Below are 19,705 nucleotides of genomic sequence, written 5' to 3' on the forward strand. Positions count from 1 at the left end.
CCCATCAAACTAAAATATGCATTATAAAAACAATGGCATAGGACTTTTATGCAGCCTTCTCTTCATAATAAAGTTACAGAACAAAAATAAGTTTGCAATTACTTTGTAATATTTGGCTCAGATCAATTGCACACTTGTGTGATCTACAGTGATTCATGTGAACACCTTCACAGATGCAAAATGGTGCCTTCTGAGCAATTCACAAAACAACTGGAACATACATCAAATCCTGTCAATGTTTGGGGAGGGAGTGGAGCGAATCATAAATTAATTTTTGAAGGAACAAAGCCCTTTAGATGTGAGCAGTCATTCAGAAAACTAAACATTCCTATGTTGCTTTGCTGGAATAATGAAGGATTATTAAAAAATCCAAAATATTTGAATCAAGTTAATGTATTACACAGTGATATTTAAATGCACTTGAAAACAGCCCAAGAGTGTAGAAGTTGTGTGTGTGCTGTTAAGTTCCCAGAGTGCAGCAGGAGCTGCTGGGTGCAGCAGCAGCATCGGGGTCATGACGAGACATAGAGAACATCACTCACCAGGGACCAGCTCCCCCCCTGACTAAAAGGGACCTTTAATGGGCTCTAAACCCCAGCTGATTTACACTATGTGGCCGAGAGGATCCTGCTCCAGTCCAGATCCCAGGGCAGAGGGACTGGAGGGGGGAAGTGAATATGCTGGAAAATATCGTCAGTTCCCCACAGCAGTCACTGTTTCTTTGCATCCTGCATTCTTGCATTGAAACATCAGAAGTTTCAAAACTGGATGGCAAAATGAAGGGATAAAAGGAGGACAGAAAATCTGTGTTGTTTTCTTGTCATCAGACTAACCCCTTCAGTGCTGAACTTCTTCATTTGTCAGAAGAGAAAAAACCCCAGAGCAGGAAATACCAAGTAGTGAGAACATTGGATCTGCGTGTGACACAGCACTTTAGAAGCCTCTTGGCTTAATATTTGTTTGCTTTGTTTGATGGCAAAGAAACAATAAACCAGTTACATTCATGTGAAAAGTGTGATATCCTGAGAAATGGTCTAATGCAGGGTACACATTAGCTGTGCAAACATAATGCACAGCATCAACAGGAATACTCATATGGGAGTTTGAAAGGCAGCACTCATAATAATCTTTGGCAGTAAATCACACTTTATATTAATTTTATATTAATTTCCACCTTGGCCCATTTCAAGCACATTCTGTAAGTATCTTTACTCTTAACATATTGCTCACACAAAAAATAAGGAGATTTTGTAAGGCACACTTCCTTTATACGTGTACTCTGTGCCTAAATTTAGGGTAAATACAACAATATATTTTTCTAGAAAAAAAGTAGAGTATCCCAGCTATTGTGCTGGGACACAATTCTGCTTCCTTCCATTTTTTAAATCCTGTCAGTTCTTTTACTGCAATAGCTTTTGAACTTTCATCTCTTTTCAGACAAAAACCTTGTTTCTCCCACTCCTTGTCCTGGTCCTGGGCTGCATTATAAAGAAAATTTTTTCACCCCAGAAAAGTCTGTCTGAATCCTCATTTTTGTATCTATTTCTTCATGTTTTAGGAGTGGACCCCTGAAGGTACCCTGGAGTTAGAAGCAAATATGTAACTGTCAATGGCAGTTACATATTTTGATCTTTCCAAAATCAAATGACTATTTACTCTTGGAGATGAAAGCAGGTTTGACCTAAAAATTATATTTTAATATTAATTATGTTAAAATTATTTCTGCACTATGACAGAATCTGGGGAAGAAATTAGGTTTAAAATGTGAAAACTGAGAGTCATTCAAACTCTCTAAATTGGAGCGAGATGGATTTGAAGAGTGGGCTGTTAGATGGATAAGAAAGTGGTTGGATGGTCACACCCAGAGAACAGTGATCAGTGGCTCAGAGTCCCAATGACATCAGTGACTAGTGGTGTTCCTCAGGGGTCAGTTTTGGGGCCAGTGTTATTTGATATCTTCATTAATGTCACAGACAAAGCCTTTGAGTGTACCCTCAGCAACAGGATGTTAGAGCCTGCCAGTGGGCTTGCTGCTGCTGTTCTCATGGACATTTAAGTATTTATATGGAGTAACATCTCCAAGAAGTGGGACCCAAACATTCCTCCCATGTATGCAAAGTAGAAGAGTCGGGATTTGGACTCATTTTCAAAAATCCAAGGGAAGTACTAATACAGCAAAACTATTATCCATACTAATGGGCTTCTCTCTGTTCGGAAATTCCACCTTGGACAAGTAGTTCAAATTTTATTAAACTATATCCTTAAAAACTGGCAACAGTAAGGTTCCCCAATGAGTTCTACTCAAGTGCTGGTCTCTTTTCATGCCTCCACTCCTTTCAGCAGGCTCAGTGCCAGTTTCTCTCTTCCAATACAGCCGTGACATTTCTTGTCCTCTGTTCCCAGTGTTTTCTAACATTTTCATTACCCTTTTGATCTTTTGGGCCTAAGCCTTCACAAACAAACTGTGCAATGCACCTGGAATCTAGGAAGAAAGTGCTGCATAATTATTAAGTTAAATATTGTCTCCTGACCCTTAGAAAGAATTTTTTCCATCTATTGCTTTTCCTGGTTATTTCCCAACCACCTGCTCTTAAGTTAAACAGATATGGTTGAATACTGCAAATGCAAACAACTCCTAGCAAGTATTTGTAAATTATTACAAGAAACCTCCCTGCCTTCCAAAGAAAAGCAGATGCAAATTCCATTCTCTTGGAAACAGCCTCTGATGGTGTGTGCCTCCCTCCATGGTCACTGCTGACCATTTGTTGTCAGTGCCTCAACAAACTTTCAAAGAGCAGAAGTATTTTGTCTCCCATTGATTCAAGGCATTGAAGTTTGTAGACAATTCTGTCAAAGAACTGTCAGACACACTAATGTAATTTCTTTTATTTAAAACCTGATGGTCTCAGAGTCAGTTCTCAACTAACATATATGGAAGCATTAACTTTTATTGTACATCAAGGTTTTTTAAAGAAGCTGAGACATGGCCTGAACTATTGCAAACTGTGTGTCGTCTTTCCATTCCCTCATCTTCTCTGTGACTGTAGCGCTACCTCATTAATTTTCTGCTCATTGTCAGCTGTCTCTTAATATAAAATAAAGTTTAAAAGATCTGGTATGCAGCATAGAAACCCACCAAAAATTTGAGCAACAAAAATTCATATTCATATTCTTCATATTCATTGAATCGGAAGACAGCAGCAAAGTAAACTTCAAAAAAAAAAAAAAAAAAAGCTCACTGCATATTTATAGGGAACTTCAATTCCATTTTCACGGAATGAATGGTACTTTACGCTCCACACCATTTAGACCTCAATCTCTCTTCTGGCAAGCCAAGCTGTTATTTTTTGTAAATTGTTCCTAAGTCATTTATAATCAGGCCACGGCACCACTGACAACAGCACCTTTGAAGTCAGGTAGGGATTATTAATTTGCTGTGAATTTTCTGAGGACCTTCATCTTCTTTCCAAACACATCCATTAAAAGTCATAGAGGCGAAAATGAAGGTACCAGCCACAAACAAAATTAAACTATGAAACTCTCTGGTTTCAGATTAATTCTGGACAGTGCAAAAAGCCAGCCAATCTTTACTTTTTAATGTAGAACATGATGTTTTAGGGTTCCTGAAATGCACCTTCCGGGGGGTGAGGTCTGAGAGCACTCAAAGGCTCGGAACTCTGGGCAATGAACCCCACAGCTCCATTCAGCCACTCTCGGGGACAAGGAAGGGCAAAATCATTACTTGTGGCACCATTTTAGGTCTCCATCAAAGACTACAATCACCAGTGTGCATGTGTGTGTCTGTCTGTGGCTTCCCTAAAAGAAAATACTGTGTCTGTCTATACAGGTTGATACTGTGAGGAATTTCTTCACAGAAATGGTAATTAAATATTGGAACACACTGCCCCGGGAGATGGTGAAGTTACAGTCCCTGGAGGTGTTAAAGGAAAGACTGGACATGGCCACGGTCTGGTTGACATGGTCGTGTTCAGTCACAGCTTGGACTCGATGATCTCCGAGGTCTTTTCCGACCCAACTGATTCTGTAATTCCGGGATACAAACCGATACAAACTTTAAAACTGGAAACACCAAGGCGATGAGGCTTGTGAGGCCACGGCGGCCGTGCCCGCTTGCCCGGGGAGTGCTGAGCCCAGGGCTGCTACCGCGTGGAGCTCCCGATCGGGGGTGGCTGAAAGGATCACCCTGCCCCGGGGAAGTGGCCGATGGTCACCCTGCGGGGCCCCTGATGTTCGGGCCAGCTCTGAACAGGGATACCAGGACAATGAGCAGCGGGACACGGGCGGTCGCGCCGGGTCGCCCTCAGCCTCTCCCCGCCTCACAGCCGCCCTCGGGCTGCCGGGCGCATGCGTGGAAGCGCCGCATGCTCCGCCGAGCGCGCAGCGGGCGTTGGGGCAGCGCGGGGCGGCAGCGCTGGCCCTGCTCCGCACCCGGGCGGCGGCGGTGAGTGCGGGTGAAGTGCGGGCTGGGCGGAGAGTGCGGGCAGTGCGGGCGAAGTGCGAGCAGGAACGGTGCGTGCGGGCAGTGCGGGAGAGGAGCGGGCTGAGGCGGAGAGTGCGGACAGCGCGGGGTGCGGGCGGGGGCCGCCGGCGGGAAGGGGCTGCCAGCTCGGGCACGGCGGGAGCGGTGCCTGCAGGGAGCGCCCGGGGCGGGGGTCCTGCACGGGGACCCCTGAGGAGAGCGAGGGTGGAACGCGCCCCGCTGCCTTCCGCCCCTCGCCGCTCTCCGGCGGCCGGCAGCCTCCCGGTAAAGTCCTCTCCATGGGTTAGTGCCATTTCCAGTTAAGCCGGGGGAGAAAATGTGTGGAGTGTATTGAACAAAGGAAGAATCCTGTGGGATTTCTCTTTTGGAAGAGCTTAGCGACTCTCTCCAGAATAGGCAGCTGATGCGTTTTTCTCCGAAGTTTTAAAAACACCATCCCCCCAAACAAACCCGTGGAGCACAGCCGCAGCCATCCGAGGCTCTCGTATTCCTGTCAGAACTTTTTTCCACTGGGGCGCTCAGAGGTCTGTGCTGGACAGGCGGTTGCGGCTCAGGCTGTGGCTGCTGGGCTGGGAAGGTGTGTGTGGGAATGACCCGACACTCCGGGCTCTGGGGGACTTTTCCTAGGCCTGGTGCTGGCCAGGGAACAATTCATCCACATCCACAGGAAACAGGAGGGGCAGAGGGAGCCTCAGTGCTACCACAGTTGAAGCTGGGATTCAGTGTTGCATTGGCTGAGGAGTGAGAGAGCCGGCGGTGATTGGGCTTGTTGGGAACAAAACAGAGAGGAATGGAGCCAGTGAGTAAAAGGAAGAAGACTGTAAGCACGGGAAAACACTTGAAAGAATTTCAACACTTAAAAGAATTTCAAGTTCTCATAGAAAATGTTGTGATGGGAAGAGGGACAGTTATGTAGATGTTGGTGCTCTAGATTAAAATCAAGACCTTCAATTTATTATTACTATTGACTGTGTCTGAAAAAAGACCCCTAATTGTACTTTTTCTGCTCATTAACACCTCCTTTACCATCTTCTCCCCGTGCTGGCACCATTGTTGATACAGCAGGGGCGGGGAGTGGCACGGACATTACCACCAGATTCAAACTGACCTTTTAAACACTTTTTCTGATTAACCTAGTTAGGAATCATGTCTGTTTCCCTGCACTGCCATAGGGATGCTTATACTGGCACAAGGAAATGTGGTTGGGAGGAAAAGAGTTTTTTAGTTGTACATAAATGATTAGGTATGCGTGTAGAAGCCTTGTTTTTTTATGTACACCTGTGTATTGTGCACACGGACACACACACCTGTGTGAAGGGATTGTGCAACTGGGAGGTTGAACATTCTGGCCCTTTTGTTGAACAGAGGGAGTGCCATAGATAAAGCCGTGTGGAGGAGGTTTACAAGTGCAAGAGGTGATGAGCAGTCTGAGGAGACTTACCTAGTAAAGGTGACTGAGGTTGCAAGAGTAGTTCTTGCTGAACCAGGGCAGTGAGATTAGAATCAGAGAAGAGGGGACAGGGAACTTGTGTGTGAGAGTATTGCATGGAAACAGGAGTGAGATTTTTACTTATCTGTTCATTTTCAGCCATCTCACTTTAACTTCTTTTAGACTAGAAAACTTCATTTTCTGGAACAGATTAGGCTGGAACCTGGCATCCTGAGTAACTCTGTATTCTTGGAACTAGCAAACATCAGGAAATGCCTGGGTGAAACTTGGATTATCCTTTTCTCACACAAGTTCATCCAGAAGTTTGTGTCCAGCTAGTGTATTCAAAAGAGCAAAGCATTGCATCTGGTTATAACACATGCAGGTGTGGAGATTATAACTTGATTATCAGTTTTGTTTTGAGAGAAGTAGATAGTTACACACAGAATAACTGTACTCATAGTGTCATTTCCAGAAACACAAATGGAGAACTGAAGTTTTGAAGTTGGCTTTAACTCAGTCTCTTCATACATCTAGAACAAGCTACAGTTTTCTATTAAGTAAAAACATATTGTTTCTTGCATTAAAAAATCCTGTTGTACTCAGGAAGTGTTTTGGTCTCATCTTCCTTACTTTGGTTGTATGATGTCAAGATGTTTTCTTGATGTGACTCAAATCTGCATCAAATTCTGCTTTGACTATGGAATTACAAATTTCTTTGTGTCTTCGGTTGTGCTTATCAGCTTAGTATCTCAGTACTCAACTAATTCTCCCCTTAATTGAGAAAACTCTCCTAAAACAAGGAAATCATCCTCCCATTCCACGTGAAGAGTGAAAGATAAAATTGTGGAGACCAAATCTGGTCCAGGTAGGATCTGATTTTTTTCAGGGTATTGAATTCAGTTGTCCTCATTTATGTTAAGATGCACAGGTGCAAATAAATTGAGTGTCTGTTCTAAACCTATTCTGCTTTTGCAAATCAAGCAGTCAGATTTTGGGAGATGCATCCCTAAAATAAAATGTATGTAGTTGGTGCCCACATTGGAACAGCATTTTTAGGTTATTTATCTAGAGTCATTAATAAATTCTGTGGCAAAAGCAGGATAAAATATACTTCAGAACTGTGCTAATTTTAGACTACAGCAGTGTGAACCATTTTTGTTTGCTCTGTCATTTTAAACAGCTCCCTTTTCCTGTGATCCTCTTGTCCATCACTTTGTTCTGCCTGCCTCTGTGACCTCCCTCACTTGTGATAGTCAAATTTCCATATTCTTTTGGTGAGGCAGATCACAGGACCAATCAGGTTAAAAACAAAGACTCCTCTGACTTGTTTTTGGCTCTTACCTGGCCTGTAGAAACAGCTGGACAGGCAGAGAACAAGAGATGTGATTGGTAGCACATGTATGAGTACTGGGGGAAAATGAGCCCATTTTGCTCCACCGCTTCCCTCTTCTATTATTCCAGTAAATCTTAAATGTGTCATTTCTTCCCATTTACTCAACAAATTACACCAGATTCCTGTAGGCAAGAGTTCTAATTTTCTGGCATCATCCTGTTAAGAGCTTTTGCTTTCAGTTTGTCAGCTCAATCCTGAATTTTGTTGCTCATTTTCATCTCTCTCTTTCATGACTTCCCATCAGCTGTGTTTCCAGGATGCTCTCTGGTCTGGCTGATCTTTCTTTAATGGTTGTTTTGCTTCAGCCTCCAAAGACAATCTACTTTCTCACCCCCACCATTGCTTCCTCTCCTCTTCCACCTTATAAACAAAAGCACTTGCAGTGTGCAGTGGAGAACCCTACAGAGCTGGCAAAGGAGTGGCCTGAATGACCTAATGTCTCGTCTGTTCTCCTGCCAGCTGAGTTCAGATGTTGGTAACTATTTGACCTTTTAAAATCTAATCTGGCCATACCCAGAGCTTTCCTTGTTTACCTTTGCTTGTCTTACTGATTCTTGTTAAGTAAAATTTGATACACATTTGTGTGAAATACACTTAACCCATTCTTTTCTTGCTGACACTTTTGATGGTGCTGATTATCAAATAATCAGTGTTTTAATCAAGGTTGCTGAATACTGTTATTAGAATAGCTACATTTCAAAAACAAAGCCTTGACAGTTAAAGAAATTCCATGCTAACCACTTAAAATCACATCATGGATTTTGGCTTGCTAAGAAAACACATCTGTTGAGAGCTCTTTTGTGCCTATTTCAGGCTGTTGGTTATTTTTAATAACACATAATCACTATGTAAAATAACTTCAACTTTGAATAAAAGTTATGCCTCTGTTCAGAACTACATTTATAAAATCAGACAAGAAATACATTTGCACAGCCCACTATACTGGAGTTAGCATCCAGGGCTGAGACATGCACCCTGTAGTAGCACAAGAAGTGTTGCCTATTTTCAAACCAGGAATGCTGCTTTGTGCAAATAGATTACTTTTTTTGACCACGGATATCTTTGCATGAGGGAGAGACAGACTATCCTGCAGTTGCATCTGGAAAGATCTTTGAGATCCCTTGCATTTTACACATTTCTTACCTGCTCAGTGGGGTGTTTCATTTGAAGTGTTTGAATCAGCCTTCTCATGTTGCTTCTGAAATTACTTTTGAAAGCTGGCATCTCATATTTGAAGATCACACACTCAACATACTTCCAGTTTTTCATCTTGGTGGTCAGTTTGTTCCAATAAGATCACTCCAAGAGTGGTCGAATTAAGTGATGCTAAAATCCAGAGGCACCATGTGAGGCGTAGGATGGAAGTAATTTGTCATACATAAAACTTAATCCCAGTGAAGTATTCATTTTGTCACCTGAAACTGCAGAAAATCTATATTAGCAAGAACTTCAGGGTGGGTGAGTTTTTGCTTGTTTGTTTGTTTACACCAAGAATTGTGGTAATTCTGGATATTCCTGTTTTGCTGAGCTCTTTGTTTTCTTGTAGTATAACAATGGATGGACCAGTTTCAAGATTCACTTTACAGTAATTCTTTATTAAAATCCCAGTCACTAAATTAACCATTTAACATAACTGTCTAAACTGTAATATTTATTGCAATAAGCTGTATTTTTAAATGTTTCCTACTTGGCACTGAAGAATGGCTCAGAAGGTGTGACTCTGTTAGCTCACTGGTGTGAAGGCAGTTTATGGAATCCTAGCAGGAAAACTCATAAGTGGTGGCTTCAACAGACATGTGAACTTTTGCACCTGGCTGTTTCTCCAGGTTTGTCAGTGAGTTGTTTACTGACCTTGTGTGTATTCTTCAGCTTTTTTTTGTAGGCTGTAACTCTTACTATTTACTAAATAAACCTGGGAGGAGAAACAGTTTTCTGTTTGTCTTTCTGTCTCTAGTCTCCATTCTCATGGCTGTTGGGAATTGGGACGGGTTAAATGAGGTTTCAGTGTCAGAATTAGTTAAATCTCCTGCTGGTTTTCCTATAGATTTCTCCTGTGGCAGCTGAAAAGAGGGCAGTCTGTGATATTTTATTTCAATGCTGCTGAGCACTTCTGAGTATCAGGAATGGAATGGACTCACTCTTGTATTTGCTGCTTGCTGCTGTTGGTTGTCAGCGCTGTGGGCAGCAGTGAAATGAAGGTATGGCCTATTGAGTGTGCGGCTGCCTAAGTGGCTTAACTCATCTAAGCTTCTCCCCCTGCCTGAAAACAGGAGTTCTTCCTTTTCCACTCCATCCTTGCTGGGGTTTTGCATTTCAACTGCTTCTCTGGTGTTCTGCAGTCAGCTGCAGCAGGGACCTGATCTGTTTTATTTTAAAACAAGCGAGAAGGTGAGAAGAAGGTGTCTTTTATGGAAAGGCCACTAAGAGTGGGTGAACTGTAAAGAAGTGTCCAACTACAAGCTCATCAGAGCTGCAGGTCTCAAAAACGGAAGAAGTATCAAAGCACTTTCACTGCAGCTATTTGTTAGGAACTCTTGGCAAAAGATTTGATCAAAGTTTTCACCTCAATCTCAGAAAATTTTATGATTGATAATTGATCTCACTGTAAATTTTTGATTGATCTCACTGTAAATTTTTTACAGTGAGATCAATCATTCACTGGAACAACCTCCCCAAGAACAGGGGGGGATCCCCGTAACTAGAGGGTTGGTTTTGCATTTGGGTGCTAGATAACCTCATCAGGGCTGCCTTCCACACAAAAGGTTGGACCAGACAATCTTCTGACAGTCCTTAGCTGCTCTGTGGTTCAGTGAAACTGTTTGTATGGGTGAAGCAATCTACCCCAGAAATACACAGGGTGGAGATGCACCTGCTGATGGACAGCACGTCTGGGATCTGTCCAGTGACTTTGCAGTGTATTACAAATGTGAATGATTACCAGACCTAAAAAGTATCAGTGGTGTATTTCTTGCATTAGAAGACTCCTCCACATTTTCTGTGTCCTGGAGTAGGTGTTCAGGTTTGTGGGGGAATAGGGGAACACACTTTCAAATCTTTCAAGAACTAAATGTTAGACATATTAGATCCTAGAGGATATGTCAGTTATGAACGAAGCTTTCAAGAGCTAACTTTATTTTATTCTGTGTATGCTTTTGACACAACTAAGATAAATTACATCTTCAAACACAGTTAATTGCACACAAATTTGACACATCAATTTGGCATGTGAGTTTTAGGAACTTCAATATGAACATCCTCTGAGTCGTTTTTGTTACATGCATTTTTGTGCTTCCCACTCGGCAGAATGGATTTTGTACTGACTCCCTTCATAAAGAGTAGAAGAGCAACAGTAGAATTATTGTTTTAGTTTTGGGAGCTGCTCTACAGTGTTTTACAATGCTGGAAAGTGCAAAAAATTGTTTATAAGTATGACCTGATACTGGTAGGTATGTATTTATTGATCAGCTGTGACTTAGAGCCTCACTGTCATCTTTATTTCCTCATAAATGACAGTTTGAATTAGATGTTAGTTCACCTTCCAGTGTTTTCTCCAGTTCTGATGTTCAGAATGCCTCCATTCTCTAGATCAGTGTGCTTATTCTAGGAAAACCACTATGAATTTAAGGTTTTCTACTGCTTGGTGGTAGTTGATTGGAAGGGACCATGAGTAAATTTGTTGAATTAAAGGTCACAAAGGATGCAAAACAAGCTCCCTGGGAGGTTGACTTTGGTCGCAGATACTGTCTGGAAAGTTCACAGTTCCTTTCTGTGGCTGTCCTGAGGAGCAGAGCAGCAGAGAGGAGAGGGAGGTCAGTGGGACAGGGACAAAGCTGAAGTGCAGAGCGCAGAACTGCATCAGCCACATCAGGGGGCTGATCCCCAGTGAAAGGTGGGTGGCAGTGGCAGGAAAGGAGGAGAAATTCCTTGACTCCTCTTCAAGGCTGAAGTCAAAATGTGTTTTGCTATACCCTAAATGTGTAAATGAGCTTTGTGGGTAGGTTTGTTCAAATCCTACTCAGAAAAAAAATTAAGTGCAATGCAGTAAAATAATTTATGCATCTTCATGTGTTTGGAAATTCAGGTAAAGTAATGTAAGAAATAATGGGCGTGGGTGTTGAGAGAAGAAAATAAGACTATTTAGTATTTAAAATTTACCCTTTTTTTCCCCCCTAGTTTGTAGGCCTCTTTATGTTTCTGTTTTACTGCAGCTGCTCTGTGCATTCTGGTGGTGCTCTCTTCATGCAATTCCCCAGTGTGACAGAAAACTTAATGAGACACAACTCCTTTAGAGATTTTATTATCTTTTGCCTAGTTACCATATAATTCAATAAGATGAAATATGTGTTTATGACCCTCTCATAACTTCTCTGCAATTTCATTTTTGGTTGACTGGAAAATCCCATTAAAACATGCTCTGAAGTGTTGTCATATATGCATTGCTTCAGGGGAGGACAGGCAGGGTGGAAATTTATATTAAAGCATGCTGACGGTGTGTAAATACTTGGAAGAGAAGGCTTTGTTTGCACATTTCTCTTGCTTAGTTTAGCACTTCACAAAGGAATCACTTTTTTTTGGTTTGGGGTTAATTTTTCTAAATTAAATAGGGTGTTAGACATTGGCCTACCAAACAAGTGCTAAATGCAGTTTCTGTATAGGGCAGAATGTTGCCTCATCACAGAAAAACACAATAAACTTCATTAACTAGTAATCTTGTGTTTGCTATAAAATTATTGCACACAAAATAAAGATGCCAATGTGAAATGATCCAGGTTCCTTTTTACTGCAAAAGTGCACATTCTGAGATCTAGAATCTTTCTGGGTTTTCCTAATAGCTACTTGAAAAATACTGATTTTTAAAAGTAGCTGTTGCTGCTTGCCTCTCACAATACTGTAATAATTCCAAGAAAAACTTCAGTGAGTTGAGGAAAACCTTTTTCAAATGTATGGAATTGTCAGGTATCTCTTTTTCTGTGGAAAGAGCAGACTTAAATATTGGATACAGATTAATAGAGTTGGAGGCTGAATCTTGTACAGCCAGTTTGTGTTATTGGAAAATCTGTGAAGGTATTATTTGTGACACTTGGGTCATGGTTTTGCTTTATAAGCTGTGTTGGGGAAGAAAGGATCTGTAAGAGTTTCAGGGCAGGATAAATGGTACATTGTTAGCTTTGATCTTGTGACCTTTTCTGAGCAGACAACACAGTACCTGTAATGAAATGACATCTTTTGTGAATGGACTGTGACCAGAGACTGTTCCTTGGCCCTTCTCTTGCACGTCTAGAGAGGTATAATCTAAAATAAAGATAGTACTCTTTACTTTTTTTTTTCCTTCCCTACCTAACCCGTATATGCTTTTAAAAGGCAGAAAGCACTGTTGCACTCTACTTTCTACTTATTATGAATGTTTTGATGTGTTGATTTGGGAGACCAGAGGCAATGAAAAAGAGAGATTGTAGGTAGTGACTAGGACCTTTTAAGAGACCATATGCCATCTATCAGCTCGATTTCTGGTTGTGTCTTGATGTTATGTGCTGATATTTACTCCTCTGGTCCTAGTCCAGTTTTAACTTCGGAGAGGAACTGGATGTTACCCATTTCACACTGGGCACTGGGCTCCTCTCTTTTCACAGCCAGTAGTTACCAATTGGAGAATTGTGTTATAGTAATCACCAAATTACACCCTTATTTATTGATTTCATTTTTATGTTTTAATCTATTTCTACTTTTGTCCTGAGCAGCATCCTATGGCAGCAAGTTCCATGAATCATACACTATGTGAAATTTCAGGTGCTTTGGCTTATTTACATCCATGTCAGCTGTCAGTGGGTACCCTCCAGTTTCTCACATTGTGGGAAGTAATGGCTGGCTGCAATGTGTTGCATTTGTTACAGTTCCATCAGCTGAAGGTCTGCCTTCTCTGAACTGAGAGGTTTGTTACACAGTGATAATTTAAACACAAAGGATATTTTCCTTCTTTCCAAATAAATAGCAACATGTAATTTTTCATTCATATGCAATGCAGTTTTCAGCTGAAGTTGAGAGCTGCTGACTATTCCTCAGTTTGTTGTCTGTAAAACATCAGGAGATGGTCTGAACCACAAAATCAAAGCTGGCTTGTTTGTAATCTAGAGAACAGATGCAAATGTTTCATTTGTATGAAAACAGGGACAGAATAGGGTAGGAAAATAAGATAAGTGCACATTCAAAGCTCCTAATTTGGGGAGGCTGTGAGTGAAAACATTCTGCAGTATTCTGATACAATTGAAGTGGGGTTTTTTTCCTTAAAAAGTGCTAGCAGGTCCATTGATAATTTTATCTTACTGTAAATTTAAAAAAAATCCATGATAGATATTCAGTAAGTAACTGTCACTTCACTAGTACAACAAAGGATTTTATCAATGCATTATGTAACAATTCAACCACCTGTAAATGTGTACCAAAGGGATCATGTACTTTCTCTGGCTTATTATGTGTTGACTTTGTGTGTTGCTTTATTATTTTAGAAGCTGGTAACATTTTGGAGAGGAAGTTTTTGAAAGTATCAGTAATGGTGATCATAAACTGGATGTTAATTTTGTAATCTGTAATTGCGAGTTCCCACTCCTTAGGGGGGTGTGGGAAGAATGTACTTTTTTAGTTTGGGAAGTGAGGCTAGGTTGGATTAGCTGACTCTGTGTGTCTCTTTTTCTGGTGTTTCTGAGAAACTACTCCAGTATTTCAGGTTTTTAGCCCTAGACTGGGCCCTGTGGTGTCCTGTGTATTAGCAGGATATAATTTCTGCTTCAAGAACATAACTTTGGAAGACAAATGACATGCACATAGACTGCTTCAGAAATCTCATTGTGTGAGATTTTTTTGAGAGGTTTTATTGTTTCATTTGTTTTTTAGTTTGACAGAGAGCCTCACATTACCTTTGTTTTTGTCAACTTATTTATCAGAGTAATTTTGTAGCCTCACAGAAAGTTTTTCCCAAACATTCACTATCCCCTCATAATAACCTTTGGCTCTTTACTGAGAAATCATTTTAATAGAGGTTCCCTCCTCCACTACTTACTGCTGTGAGTGTGATCATACAGTGCATGCTGGGTGTATCTGCAGTCGCATTTTGGTTCAAATTAGGATTCTTCCAATTGTCAGTACTTAATGTGCTTTAGTTTGCACTGCAGAAACATTTCAAAACACTCAGACTGAGATATTTTTGAATGAAAGCAAACCAGAAGATAAACTCCAAGATCTGCAGTCCCACTGCCAGACAGTGCTCAGCTCATGAAAGCAAATTAGTTACCCCACAAAAGTAGAATTCTTGAGCTGTGTTGTGTAAGTGTTGGGCCCTCAGCACCAGTTGTTCAGCTCTTCAGGTGCACTCTTGGTGCTCTGCATTCCTAGCTAATGGGAGTGTAGTCAGATAGAGATCATTATTATGCACTTAGAGGTTATTATTCATGGCCACTAAAATTGCTTCAGATCAAGAGTCCAGCTATTCAAGCCCGAGTTAGAATAGATGATATCCAAGGGGTTGACAAGTTAGATTTGTCAGCTGGCACCCAAACACTAATTAGGGCAGGGAGCACTAGATCTAGAGTCAAGCTGTGTTCCTGTCTCTGTTACCTTTTCACCTTTCCCACTATTAATCTGACTTCCCCTCCATTCCCTAGCGTGCTTATCCTTGTTTTCCAGCTGCTACCTCAAATCACAATATTCTGACATCTCATGTGTGCTGGCAGTGCTCTTTCCCTGTTCTCATCTCTTTAACCTATTGAGTTGTCCCCTTGCAAAGGGCTGTGGGGCTGTGCCTGCTCCTGGAAGTGGTGTTTGCTTCCTGACTGCCCACTCCCTGCTGGCAAAATAGACATTGGTTTCCAGCTGCTTCTGCAATTGGTAAACCCAACTTCACTTCACTGAGAGCATTAATGGGTTTTCTCTGTTCTTCTTGGTCATTGATTTTCATGGAAAATGTGTGGGAGCAGGAAGAAATCTCAGTGTCAGATTTAGTTAAAAGGTACTGGCAGAGGAACAGAACGTGGAATTGATCAGTGACACAGCGTCAGTTTTGTGTCCAAACAAAATCAGGATAAAACCACATCCTACTGTGAAAGCTTTGTTTAATTGTTCATCATTCTCACTTGAAAAAGGAGAGGAATTGGTTATTGTTATATCAGCATTTCAATGGATTATCAAGTTAAATGACATTTGATTTCCTAAAGCGTAGGAGATTGTATAACCTAAAGCAATGTCTTCTGACAGTAGCTTACAGAAGAGTGAGGTGTCTGAAATTCTACTCTACAGGCTGCTCAGAAAGGCATGGTCTCTTGAGGATTGGTGGAATTCTGGTTTCCACTCAGATGGTTATGTAAGTGTTCAGTTATGCCTCCCAGGAACTGCCCCACGTGGTCCCCAGGAGTTTTAAAGCAATGCAATCCCTCAACATTCTCCCTCTCTGTAAAGTTTTGTTACTTCTTCCAAATGTCTTGCTTGCCAAGATGTATCAGGACAATGTTCTTGTTTGGTTTTGAAAGGTAAGGGAAGGAAGAGATAGCTTATAGCAATTAGCTTATAGCAATTCTCCCCTTGAACCTCTGGAACTATCCAGAAAATAACCAGCCAGAATATTGCCACAGCTTAAACAGAACAAAAAGCACTGAGTGAAGAAGGGTAATGAAGTTGAGGCAGAAGCTCAGACTCAGTCTCTCCAGCTGCAGTTCTGTCCAGCTGCAGTCCTGAGGAGCTTCCTTCTCTCTGCTCACAGGGTGGTGTTGTGGCCTTTGCATGCTCCTACTGTGAGTAATGATGTTTCACTGGGTTTAGGGTGCAGTGGCAGTCTGCTAAGTACAGGTTCCTCTTAGTGATCTGGTCTGAGGTTTTGGGTGCTTAAATTAATGGTGATGTTTTATAATGCTGTGATCAAATAGTACATACAAAGCAGAAGGTTTTTCAGATCTGTTTTACTCTTGTCCCATGTAGTCTGAGATGGGATAAATCTTTTGCATCTTCACCTGATTAAGACGTTTCCAAAGTGTTCCCTCCCTCTCTATTCCCCCCAAATTCCCTGGAAAACCTTGGTTTTGCAAGCAAACTGAACTTAATAAATAAGGGTTCTCCCATATCCTATGGAATTCCTGTTCAGAGAAAAATCAATCTATTTTTCCAGCATCTGAATGTGTGCAAATTCTTTGGTACACTTTTCCTGGGAAGAAAGCTCTTTGGAAGTAGATAACTGTAAATGAAATTGTACTCTTTCCAAGCATGTAAAAGATGTGGTGCCAGTGGGATTTTTAGGTAAGCACATGACACATTCTGTCTAAATGGCTGTTAGATAATTAAATAGCTACACAGGAAGTCAAATTGATAATGTTTTAATATTTCTTCTAAACAAACCTTCCCCAGGAATGTTCCAGGTGTTGCATTGCAGCTGGTTTGGGACTGAGGAGCTAGAACAGGAGTTTATTTTTAGACTGAATGTCTACTGATTTTTTTAGGTAACAGTGTCCCTGGATTGGACCTGCTTTCATGAAAAGCACCAGAAGAACCTAGATACTGATAATTTTAAGAAACTATGTAGCTCTTGGGCTTCATGAATTGTACAGATTACAAAACTAAAGTTAACAGCTGTACCACTTGCCAGAGTTCTGTTGCAGAATGGAGAAAAAGCCACTTGCCCCTTCCCTACCTGGATGCTGTCATGCATATCCCTCCCCAGCTGGCAGACGAGCAGGGGGCCTTGCAGTATTTTAAGTCCTTTTTAACACAGCAGGTGAGAAACTAGTTGAGGGAAAATACTGCAGCTGCTTTACATTAGCCTTACTTTCCCTTCTCTTCCTCCTCCCTTCCCTTAAGGACTCTGTTCTGGATGTTCTGTATCCTTGGAGCACATGACAGTGAGAGAGAACAGTGCAGGCAGTTCGTGTGCCCTCAGTCAGATCCTCTGTCCTTTAATGGTACGTGCTGCACGCAAGTTGCCATTAAGCTTGAAGTCAGGAAATGTACTCAGAAGAGGTGTGTGCCTGCCAGCCAAAGATGGTTATCCTAATAAATGCAACAAAATCCTGCAGAAGCACTGTCTTAAGACAGCAGCTTTTAATGCTGAAATTAGTTATCTTCCCAGTTTGAGAGATTGTCACTGCTAGAATATTATTGCCACCTTTGAAACTGTATACAAATATTCTATGCTTTATGCTTATAAGTAGTGTATGCAAGATTTGGGTACTTGCAGAATTGAGAAAAAGAATATTTAGGTTAGTTGTGGAAAGAAACGTATAGCTTGGTTTGTTATTTCAGTATTAATTCTTCTTTCGTTCAGGATGTTTCTCCTTGGTAAGAGGCTGCAGCGTGTTAGTGGTGACCAGGGCACTGCTGGTAAATAGCAGGGGTGGTGTTGATGTGTCTCCTGGGCTCTCTCACAGGCTTTAGAATTCAGTGTTTCTCACTGAGTCATTATAATTTCTACTAGAAGGATGTGGTTCATTTTTGTTTTGTTTTGTGTTTTAAGTATTCTACAAGCAGGCTGTCAGGAAAGGTCATGTATTGGTTAGATCAGCTGTCATTAACTCAGAATTGGACACTCAGCATGGGTCTAGGGCCATACAGCTGTCCACTGTGTTGTCACACATCTAAGGTGATATATAACCTTATAGAAGATGGATAGAAGAGGGGTTCATGAAACAACAAATTTTGGTGCTTCAGTAAGGTTTGTGAAGACTTAAAAGCAGGAAGCTAAGTAAGGAGTTGGACAGAGGAATAAATGAGTCAGTAGTAAGTCAGGATGCTCCTGTGGTGTGACCAGCCCTTTTCTGCTTTATTAGCTGGCTTATGATGCCGAAAAAGGTTTTTGTACTTGTCTTTGTTCAATCCCTTCTTCCAAGCCACCTTTGAACTATTTAGTTAGTTTGAACCAAGAGTGTCAGCGTAGAGGACCAAAGTGTAATTAAACTCATTCCCTTTAGGGGAAGGGACTGTTAATACAGGGTAAAGTTGTGATTTGTGGGAGCTTGGAAATGACGAAGTTTGAGAGGAAAGTCAGGAGAGAGAAAACACGTTTGTTGGAGAATGGGCAGAATTCAGGGAGCTCTGAATGCTTGTAACTGCTGTAAAAATCTGATGTGGATTGATGAAGGGAAGTTTCTGCACTACAGCCACTGACTGAAAAGCTGTATTTGATTTTTCCTGGAGAAGGGCATACTGTTTCCTTCTGTAATGAAGGAGGTAAAGTGAAACATAATTTGTGTTCTGCAGTCACTTCAGCAACTCTTTATTTTGTCACTAGCCCCTAATAAAATTCCCTTTGAAGAAATTAAAAGACATTCTGCCTTCTCTGTTTTATTTTTTCTTCTCCCTGTGTTTTCCCCATTTTCCCAACCTGTGAGTCAGTGTTCTGGTGCTCATTCCCAGAGAACATGATATGCCAAGTACCAGGTGCCAAGGCAGAGGCAGTGACTTGCACTGCTCCTGGTGGAAAACATCCCATAGCAGGGGGGAGGCACAAAGTCCCCTTTTTCCCAACACAGTTCCAAGTAGGCAGAGCCAGCAGAGGGGTTGTGACTCAGGGGTGTGGATGCTTGTGTTCTGTCTTGGGTTTTTTTTGGGTTTTTTTTAGATGTTGTAGAAATCCACACTCAAGTTTTGTTAAAAGAGTGAAACATTAAAGAATAACTGAAATTTATTGCAAAGAAATGACCCCATTCAAGAGGGGAAGCATAGGAAATGTATGTTTAATTCCCTGCATTGCTGCTACTTGTCAGAGCGAGGGAGCACTCCTGGCTGCTGCCTCTTCTGTTGATGTGTGTTTATCTGGAGGGCTGATGCTAAACCAGCTGACTGAAATTGGTGTGTAATAAATGGCAAAAGAAAATAATAACGTAACGGGTCAAGAAAATAGACCACTAGCCAAATCTTTCATGACCTGTTTATTCTGATAAGTTTAGCAGTTTCTTCATCACAGATATTTGGGTTGTGACAATGTGACTAATCATTAAATGACACTAATTTTATTTTTATTCAAGAAGCAAATGGCAAAGCTTATTTGTTTTGGCATAAAGTAGTCTGCTAAGAAAAATTCTGGGTATTAAAAGAGGTTTTATATGCATTTTTTTCTGAAAAAAAATTAAGCCCTCTGCTTCTGTCAACCTACAATACTTAGCAACAACAAGCTATAAACTATGGTGGTGAGATTTCAGATTGCCTTAATGTCTGCTCTTTATTCACATTTATTTGCCTTTACAGAGGTCTGATGAACTTGTTTTCAAATCATTTGCTCCTTCATCCCTTATCTTGTAGTTCCACTCCTGCAGTTTTGTTAGCAGGTTGGGATGTCTTCATGGAGCACCATTCACCTCAGCATGCAAGAACTGCAGTCTGCTCTTGCATGATGAGTTACCATGTTGGG

At 41.3% G+C, this 19,705-nt stretch overlaps 1 protein-coding gene across 3 annotated transcripts in view; it reads left to right on the plus strand.

Moving 5' to 3' along the window:
- The first annotated feature begins 4,339 nt into the window (after positions 1 to 4,339).
- The window catches only part of PRRG1 (proline rich and Gla domain 1), a 31,047-nt gene continuing 15,681 nt past the window's right edge, over positions 4,340 to 19,705 (plus strand). Inside the window, exon 1 of one of the 3 annotated variants that reach the window (XM_059839955.1) lies at positions 4,340 to 4,462. The gene's annotated coding sequence lies outside the window, so the exon portion shown is untranslated. Of the gene's footprint in view, positions 4,531 to 19,705 lie in introns of all 3 variants that reach the window. The other 2 variants (XM_059839953.1, XM_059839954.1) reach the window with 2 other exon arrangements.

The sequence above is a fragment of the Haemorhous mexicanus genome, chromosome 2 (genome assembly GCF_027477595.1).
Source record: "Haemorhous mexicanus isolate bHaeMex1 chromosome 2, bHaeMex1.pri, whole genome shotgun sequence".
NCBI lineage: Eukaryota > Metazoa > Chordata > Aves > Passeriformes > Fringillidae > Haemorhous > Haemorhous mexicanus.